Raw genomic sequence first — 9,162 nt, 5'->3', positions numbered from 1 at the left:
GTGTCTAGGGTTTGGGTTTAATCCCTGGATTTTGAATGGTTAGGTGGATCAATTGAGCTGGTTCTCAACTGGTGACCTGAGAATGGTCAATACTGTCTGGGAAGCTTTTATTTATCTTGCGGACTGTAAGCAGGTAGTTTTGTGTATGGCATTGGTTAATCCTACACATTGTAAATGGTCAGTTCTGCCTGTAGAGCTTGATTTTATTCTGTGGACTGTGGTCATTTCTGTTTGAAGGCTGCAATTGACCTTGTGGACTCTGGTCAGTTGTGTGTGCAGAGCTGGTTTTAATTTCTCTGCGGGGAACTGAGTTTATTCTTTGTTTTTTTTAATGGCTAGACATGTCTCTGTGTGTGTGCATCTGTATGTCTCTCATTTCTGAAGAGCTCAATTCTCTACACAGATGCTGCCAACCTACGTACTTTGTGCACCAACTTCTGTTCTGTTTCAGATCTTCAGATTTCACAGTTCTTTGTTTAATTTTAAAGCTTTAATTTCACCTGTTAGGGTATAGGGCATACAACAGTCATGAACCAGAACAGGTCCTTCAGCCTATCATTTCTGCGATGACCATGATACTATTTGAAAATAATGCTATCTGGCTGCACATAATCCATATTCCGCTCTTCCCTGCCCATTGATGTATCTGTCCAAATGTCTCTTAAACATTACTCTCATCTCTGCTTTGACCAAATACCCTGGCAATCTGTTCCAGGCACTTACTCACCTCTATAAAAACTCTCATGTCTGCTTTAAACTTTCCCCTCTCAGCCTAAACTTATGACCGTTGTATTTGATATTTTTCACCTGAGGGAAAAGACTCCGATTATTCACTATCCTTGCTTCTCAGTTTTATATATTTCGACAAGTTGCCCGCTCAGCCACTGACCCTCAAGCAGAAACAATCCAAGTCTATCCACCCTGTTCTTTCCGCTCATACACTCTCACCCATTTAACATCTCGTTCAGCTCTTCTTCCCTCCTCTTTAAATCCTCCCCATCCTTTCACGCCTGCGTCTCGGTAATTCTGTGTGGACTGCTGGTTCATATGTTGTGAATTACAAATTGTGCATGATCTGTGGGGAGCTTTTATTTATCCTGTGGACTTCAAATGGCCGATTTTTATGATCTAATTTTCATCAAATGAATTGTAAATAGTCAGTGTTGTGTGGAGAGCAGGTTTTATGCTGTGGAGTTTGGAGTAGTAAGATCACACACAACTGTCATGAATGTGGAGCTGATCTTTATTGTGATTATTCATACGTGTGTCTTTGTGTGCTCGGTGAATGTTCCATTTTTGCATATATGTTGGCACCTCCTCCTCAAATAACAAACACACCCTCATTACTGTGACTTCATCCAGTCCCCACAGCATTCCTTATGTTTGTAAATGACAGAAGCCCTAACATCATCCTGTTGTGACATCTCCTCACAATATCGAACCTGTTTCATCGCCACCTGCCCTGTTGGCCTCTGGTATATCTCATACCGCTTTGACAGTTTCCATTTTTGAAGCCTGTTATGGATTACACAACGTGCTTTGCAGTTGTAATGGTCTCCATGTTCTGTAACACTCCATATCACCTCAACCAACTCCATTATGGGGTCGGCCACAGTCTAGTGATAATACCACTGGGCTGTTCATCCAGAGACATAGATAATGTTCTGGGGACCTGGGCAGATTGTGGAATTAGAATTCAATAAAAATAATCATGAATGGTATGTCCGTTGTTGATCATCTTTTTGTAAAAGAAAAAGTAATCTCAACTCAATGACGAATGCCCTTTGGGGAACAGCATCTGAACAGGCCTGGCCGACATGTGACTGCAGATCCATAACAAAATGGCTGACTCTTAACTCAAAAGTGCAATAGGCACTGAATACTGGCCCATCCAGTGATAGCCGAGTCCCAGGAATGAAGAAATAAAAGGGTGTATTTCCCTCCACAACCTTTGCAAACAGTGCAGCAATTCGTACTAGGTTTGTGACATTGTTCAGGCCAATGCCACACTCTGCAACGCTCTCACTACCTTCAACACTCCTTGATCCTGTCATCTCATGGAACCCCAACAATGATTCCACTTCCTACCATGTTCCTCCTGCGAAGAGACCCCTTACAATCTGTTTAACACCGACTTCTATACTTTGGTAGTCTGCTGTCATTTTTTGAACCACATTGTTCCTCTTCAGAATTTTAGGGTATTTTTTGGTTGTCTTCTCAGCCTGTATTAATTGCATCTGATCATTTACTCCGAGTGACATGCACATAGGAATTTCTTGCTGAGATTTTGCCTGTTTCAGTGGAATATCTTTTTAATATTTTACACTGTTCCTTCAAATGTGTTTCTGTGTTCATTTGCGGCCATACATTACAGTCTCTTTACACTGTTTAACTTGGCCGGTTCTCCCCCCCCCCCCCCCCCCCCACCCGCCACAAAACTCATGTAATTGGCCTTGTTTCTTTTTGTTTGTAATTTGTATGATCACTTCAAAACTTCATACTTCCTTTGAATTCCACTTTTTCACTATTTCCCTGAGGATCTCTCGGTGTGACATTACTCATTTGCTCAACTTCATGATACAGCGGACGATCTGGGACAGCTACGTCCCTAGCCTGTTGCACAACGTGTTATTCAAAGGAACGCTGACACAAACAATCTCCGAGCTCCCCTTCGAATGACACTATCTTACTGCATATACTTGCCCTTCCCAAAAGGAACATTGTGAGGTACATTTTACCAACATTCCCCAACACATACCAATTCACAAATGTACAGTTTTGTTGCTTCCTATCCCGATCTGCTTGTCTTCACCAACATCACCGTGCTGCTGTAATTCTTCAGCTTTTGCTTTGGTCTGGGAATCTCCTTTCACCTGACCCCAGTCTCAGCATCCTCTCTGTCAGTTTACAGGCCTGTCCATAAATCTGCCGACTTGATTGACCAGGACAGTGGTTCCAGTTATTATTTATTCACTCATGAGATGTGCGTGTCTCTGCCTGGAGAGCACTTATTACACAGCCTAAACTGCTTTGAACTGAATGAAATGGCACAGCAAGCCAGAAGGTAGTTGAGAATCTGCCACATCCCTGTGGGTCTGACCTGACCAAGTGAGAATGGCAGACTTCTTTCCCTAATTACTGAGCCAAACTCGTTCACTACTGTCATGGGAGGCCTACTTTAAGCATTTTTGTAGTATGCCTTCCAAAGATAGCATAGGAAGTTCAGTTATCATTGCAGGCCTGTGCTGTCTTTGTGAGGATCAACATAAAAGTGAAAGCAAATTTCCAACAAGAGGGCGGTAATGCTGCCTCTGATCTTTCTGCTCTGTGTTCCTCCTCTATGACTGTGTCTATGTGGTCAAATGTAGACTCTTGTGGACCAGAGTCTTCAACTGTACCAACTCCACTAACTGCTCCTATTTCTGTGACCACCTCCCCGCTCGACAGTCCCTCCATACATTTGAAATATACTCCAATCCTGACTACTATCCCTATCTCTATAACTTGCTTCAATGTCTGCAACTTGTCTCGTCTTAGTCGTCTCTTTCTCCAGTAATTGGAGTCATAGAATTTTGCAGCACAGAAACAGACTATGTGACCCAATTCATCCATAAGTGCCAGGTTTCCTGAATGGAATAAGTCACATTTGCCTGAGTTTGGCCCATATCCTTTCAAAACTTTGCTGTCTATGTACCTGCCCCATTATCTTTTCAATGTTGTAGCTTTCTCTGGCAGCTCGTTCCATATATGCACCATTCACTGTGTGGCAAATGTTACCCCTCATGTCTCCTTAAACCTTTCCCCTCTCAACTCAAACCTATGGCCTCTAGTTTTGGGCGCCCTTACCCTGGGGGAGAGATGTTGGCTATTCATCTTATTGATGCTCCTCAGGCATTAATTAACTTGTAAATGGTCACCCCACAACCTCCTGTGCTTGAGTGAAATATCTGTGCTCGGGGTCCAACAGATTCGTCCCTGGTTCCCCAAAAGACATCAGGTACACTTGATCAAGCTTTTTAAGACATTAACATCACTGTTCTGTCGTGTAGACTCTTTTCAGGATATTACTCTTTATTTACCTGAATTTACTCGTTTGTCCCCACAGTGAGTACTGATATGAAATACTGTTTAGCGTCTCACCCATCTCCTGTGGTTGCCCATGTTGGTGGCCTCTTTGATCTGTACAAATCCCCATTTTCTGCCCAGTCGCTCTTTTGCCCTTAATATCCTTATTGAATTTCTTCGGATTCTCCTTAACCTTATCGGCCAAAGTTATCTCATACCCCATCTTTGCTCTCCCGATTTCCTTCATAAAGTTTATCCCTACACTCCCATAGTCCTCAAGGGATTCATTTGATCCAGCAGTGTCCCATTTTTCTTGATCAGAGCCTCTATATCACAAGTCATTCAGAGTTTCCTACTTCTGTCAGCATCGTCCATCACACTAACAGGAATATGCCGGCTCTGACCTCTCATTTTTGAAAGCTTCCAACTTGCCAGATGCCCCTGCAAAAAGCCTCCCCAACCGTCTTTTGAAAATTCCCGTCAAATACCATCATAATTGCTCTTGACCTACTTTATAACTTTATTTTGTGCACCAGGCCAATCTTTTTCCATTGCTGTTTTCAAACTAATAAAATTGTGATCTCTTTGCCAAAGTGCTGCCACAATACCACATCAGTCCCTTGCCCAACCTTGTTTCTCATGCGGAGGTCTGATTTTGCCCCTTCTTCAGTCGGGCTATCTAAGTATTGTTTGAGGGAGTTATTTTTAAACACACTTAACAAATTCCACCCACTGAAAGCACATAACACTGTGTGGTATCAGTCTCAATTTGGAAAATTATAATCCCCTACCATTACACCCCCATTGTTCTGATAGATAGCTCAGACCTCTGAACATATTTGCTCTTCAATTTCACACCAATTGTTGGGTTGTCCAATTATACCAAAGCAATTGCCCACTCTTATTTCTCAGTTCCACAAAAATAGTTTTGCTGGGCAAACCCCTGGAATATTCTCTCTAAACGCTGCCGTCATGTTTCTCCAATTCAAAAATACCTCTTCCCCTCCTAACTTGCCTCCCCTTCGAACCTTCCTGTGGTGTCTGTACCCTGGTACATTGAGCTGCTCGCCTTTTCTTTCCCTCAGCTGTTATTTTTCTGTAATACGTTAGCTGTCCCAATCCCATGTCCTCATCCATTCTCTGAGTTTATCTGCCTTTCCTGTCAAGTCCATTGCATGGAAATAAGTACAGTTCAATTAATCACTTTTACTTCATTTCTTGCCATGCTTTTGCCTGTCTTGTCTATTTAAATTGCTGTCTTCAACGTCTTTGCCCGTCTCTGCTGTTTCGGGTCCAACACCCCTCCTAGGCTGGATAGATCCTTTCGGGTACCTCTACTAATTCACCTTGTGAGGACGTGGCCCCAGTTCATGTGTCTTCACCACCCTGTCACGCTGTGTACCAAGGTCCTTTTTGTTTCTCAGTACTCTGCCTGTACCTACTGTTCATTATGTATGTCCTTCACTTGCCATACCTCGCACAGTGTATTATTTCAAACTTATTAGAAATAAGTTCCATCTGCCATTGCGCTGCTCAGTTTATCAGCTGATCAATATCAGACGTTTGTCTGAGACCATCCACCTCACGATGGACAGCGCGTCCAACTTTTGTCATCTACAGCCCTACTGATGATACCATCTACTTTCACAACAAAGACATTAATGTACAGAATAAACAGTAGTGGGCCTTGCAGCGATCCCTGCAGTCTGCTGATGGTCAAAGGCTGTCAATCACAAAAAAATACTCTCCACCAGTGTAGGATCTATTTTTGCCGACTTGTCTCAATCTCATGGGTTCCTACCTTTTGAATCAGCCTTCCATGTGAAACATTGTCAAAGGCTTCACTGATTTTCATTCAAACCATTCCATTTGCACTGACCTCATCAATATTTTTCGGCAAAATTTGAAAGAACTCAACTGAATTCATCAGACAGGATCTCTCTTGAAGAAATCTCTGCTGATGAGCCCAATGATTCCTTCCTTTGCAAGTGTTGATTTGTCCTTTCCCTCAGAATTTCTTCCAGTAATTTTGTTGCGACCGATGTCAGGCTATCTTTTCTGCAATTACTTGGCCAATCTTTGCTCCCCTTCTTGAACAAATTAAACACATTAACTATCCTCCAGTCATTCAGCACGACACTGGTGGCCACTAAGCGATTAAATATATCTGCAAGGCCTCTGCAATCTCCTTTCTTGCCTCTTATAGTAGCCTGGGATAAATTTTAATGGGCGCTGGTAATTTATCCACCAGTATGCTTGAAAAGCATTTAATTCTTGCTCCTTATTAATTGGAACATGTTGGAGATCCTCACCATCCTGAGCCACAACAATGCCACCTGAAGGCGGCAGGGACAGTACCTCATATTTTGCTTGGGAGCCCCGCAGCCCAATGGTCTCAGTGTGGACTTTGCAAGCTTAAAAATCTCCCCACCTCTGACCTCATCCCAAAACCAGCGAAGCTTGTCCCCTCTTCCTTGACCTCTCCGTCCCTTCTCCCAACTTCCTGCTCCTCCAACCTCACTGACCACTCCCCACTCCCACCTCCTACCTACCAGCCACATCCACGCCTCTGTGACCTGTCGATCTTCCCACAACTGACCGTCCCCATCCCAACTCCCTGCCGACACTCACCTTGACTGGCTCCAGATCTGCCTCCATGGCCTGTCCATCTCCTCTCCACTAATCTGCTTTTTTAGCCATCCACCACCACCACCTCCCCCCAATTTATTTCAGAATCCCATTCCTCTCCCCCCCCCCCCCCTTTTTCTGAAGAAGGTTCCAGACTCGAAACGCCAGCTTTCCTGTTCCTATGATGCTCCCTGGCCTGCTGTGTTCATCGAGCCCTACACCTTGTTATTTTATCAAGCATTCTCATTGTATCACTTTATAACAGTTCCACTTTCCGAATATAGACTCAAATGCAAGTAGTTCCTCCCCACATCTATATGTGCCAGGTCCTGTCTAATGAAAGTGATAATGCCTAATGGTAGAGGTAATCTAATAATAAGCTGCATTCCTCAAATTTAGACACTTAACTTCAGTACTAAATTGTCATTTTCCATTATGACATCCAAACGTAGAATTATTATATCTATCTCCTAAAAAATGATGGTAGGAGGAAACTTTATTTGCTTTTTCAGATGTATATTAAAGGTTCCCACTGGAAAAGCAAATTAATAAATTTGGACCACGTGGACTTGGAGGTGATGTGCTGGCATGTGTTGAAAATTGTTTAACAGATGGGAAAGCATGTGCTTATAATTTTGTTGATTTGTGTGTTTGCAGGCTGTACCTTTTGAGTTAGAGGAAGGATTCATGTTTGGGCTCCAGCTATTCACAGTATCTATCAATCAGTTCGACGCACAGATCAAATAAAATTTTTCCATGTTTGTTAATGGCATAAACATAGATGGGATTGTGAGTTGCATAGAGAATACAAAGATGTTGAAGGGACATGAATTGTCCGAGTTTCATCACATTTCTTCAGTCGCTAATGGCGTCCATTTCTGTTTTGGATCCTATTTTCTGTGTACAATGCACCATTCCATAAAACATTCCCTGTTTTTTGTAAAGCACCCCCATCCTATAAGCATCCTTACCCCTGCAAACTGCTCCAGCCCTCCTAACCTCCAACAATGAACTCATGCAGCTCCTACATCTCTGTCTTGATGTGAACTCCTCTTAGTTCTAAGGTCCTGTCTACGTATGAAATCTCATCCACTGAGCACAGCCCTCCCAATCTTGACATCTATTGACGTCTGTGTAATCTCCTCTACTCCTGACAACCCTTCCTATTTGTATTACCACATTCAGATCATATGCTTTTTAGCTCCCTGAAACCCCTTCTTGTGATTGCAACCCTCCGTATTTATGTAAAATTCTCACGTGCACAAAATCATCCTGATCTCAGTCACCTCCATTTACCTCCGATGCTGTTCTCGGGATGTTTCAGAGATAGGAATGTTATAGAACCTGGACATGTTCCAGAGAAAGGGACATTTGCAGACATGGGAGAATAGTGCAAATGTAGGAAAAGGTGGGATCCTGCAGAATGTTAGAGATTGGGGGATGTTTATTACCTGTAGGATGGTACCAAGGTAGAAAGGGTGTGGAGTGAGAAGGAGGTTACTTTTTGTATCATGGATTTTCCTGATTGCATCATGAAATTGTAAAACAAAATGGTTTGTATCTGCAAATGCAATTGTGAGATCTTGCTGAGCTGATATTGAGGCTGATTACTTAAATGTCTGAGCACCGCCTCAGATTCCCAGGCTGGGAGATGTGAGCTGTGATGTAAATCTATTTGCCCAGTCTGTCTGTGTATCTGACACTCATCTGGTACAGCTCTAGTCAGAAAGCACTCTGCATGCGTCAGGTGATCCCCACATCGACAGGACTGGCCAGAACTCCCCTCATCAACGCATTCATTTGGACTTTTTTTTTGATGTTACTTTGAAGTAGCAGTTTTGTGAGCTACAAAGAATTGTTCTCCAATGGGACAGAATGAAAAATGTAGTCTAAAATTTTGGCAAAGATCAATAGCTCGGGTTGTGGATAAGACTGTTGACTTGCTCACCGAGCTGGCTTGTATTTGTTCAGGCGTTCTGTCAGCGTGCCTGGAGACAGCCTTTGAAGCGATGTTATTCTACTCCGCTGGGAATTTATGCTGTCCGGTCCATTATGGTGAGTACTGTCATTTTCAGTTGTGATCTGTGTGGGTTTGTAAATAGGGTCCAATTCTATATATTTGTTGATTGAAGTATGGATGGAGAATCATGCCTCCAGGAATTCCCATGCATGTCTGTGTTTGGCGTGGGCTACTGTGGCCACTTAGCCTCAGTTAAATTGACGGCCTTCATTGTCTCAATGCACAGATATTGAGGAGAATTCATTGTGCCATTTTGCTGCTAGCTGATGTTCACATATTCTGATGGCTAATTTCCTTTCGGTCTGTCCAATGCCATGTTTTATGGTAGTTGTGGCATGGTATTATGTTTTGGAATAGACAACAAGACTGGATCTAAATTTGCTCACTGAGCTGGAAGGTTCATTTTCACAAGTTTCGTCGCTTTTTTTATTTGAAAAAAATGTACTTTA

This window comes from Stegostoma tigrinum, unplaced genomic scaffold, assembly GCF_030684315.1.
Source record: "Stegostoma tigrinum isolate sSteTig4 unplaced genomic scaffold, sSteTig4.hap1 scaffold_90, whole genome shotgun sequence".
In the NCBI taxonomy this organism is placed as follows: domain Eukaryota; kingdom Metazoa; phylum Chordata; class Chondrichthyes; order Orectolobiformes; family Stegostomatidae; genus Stegostoma; species Stegostoma tigrinum.
The sequence above is the reverse complement of the archived record's forward strand: the minus strand, read 5'-3'. Positions refer to the sequence as shown.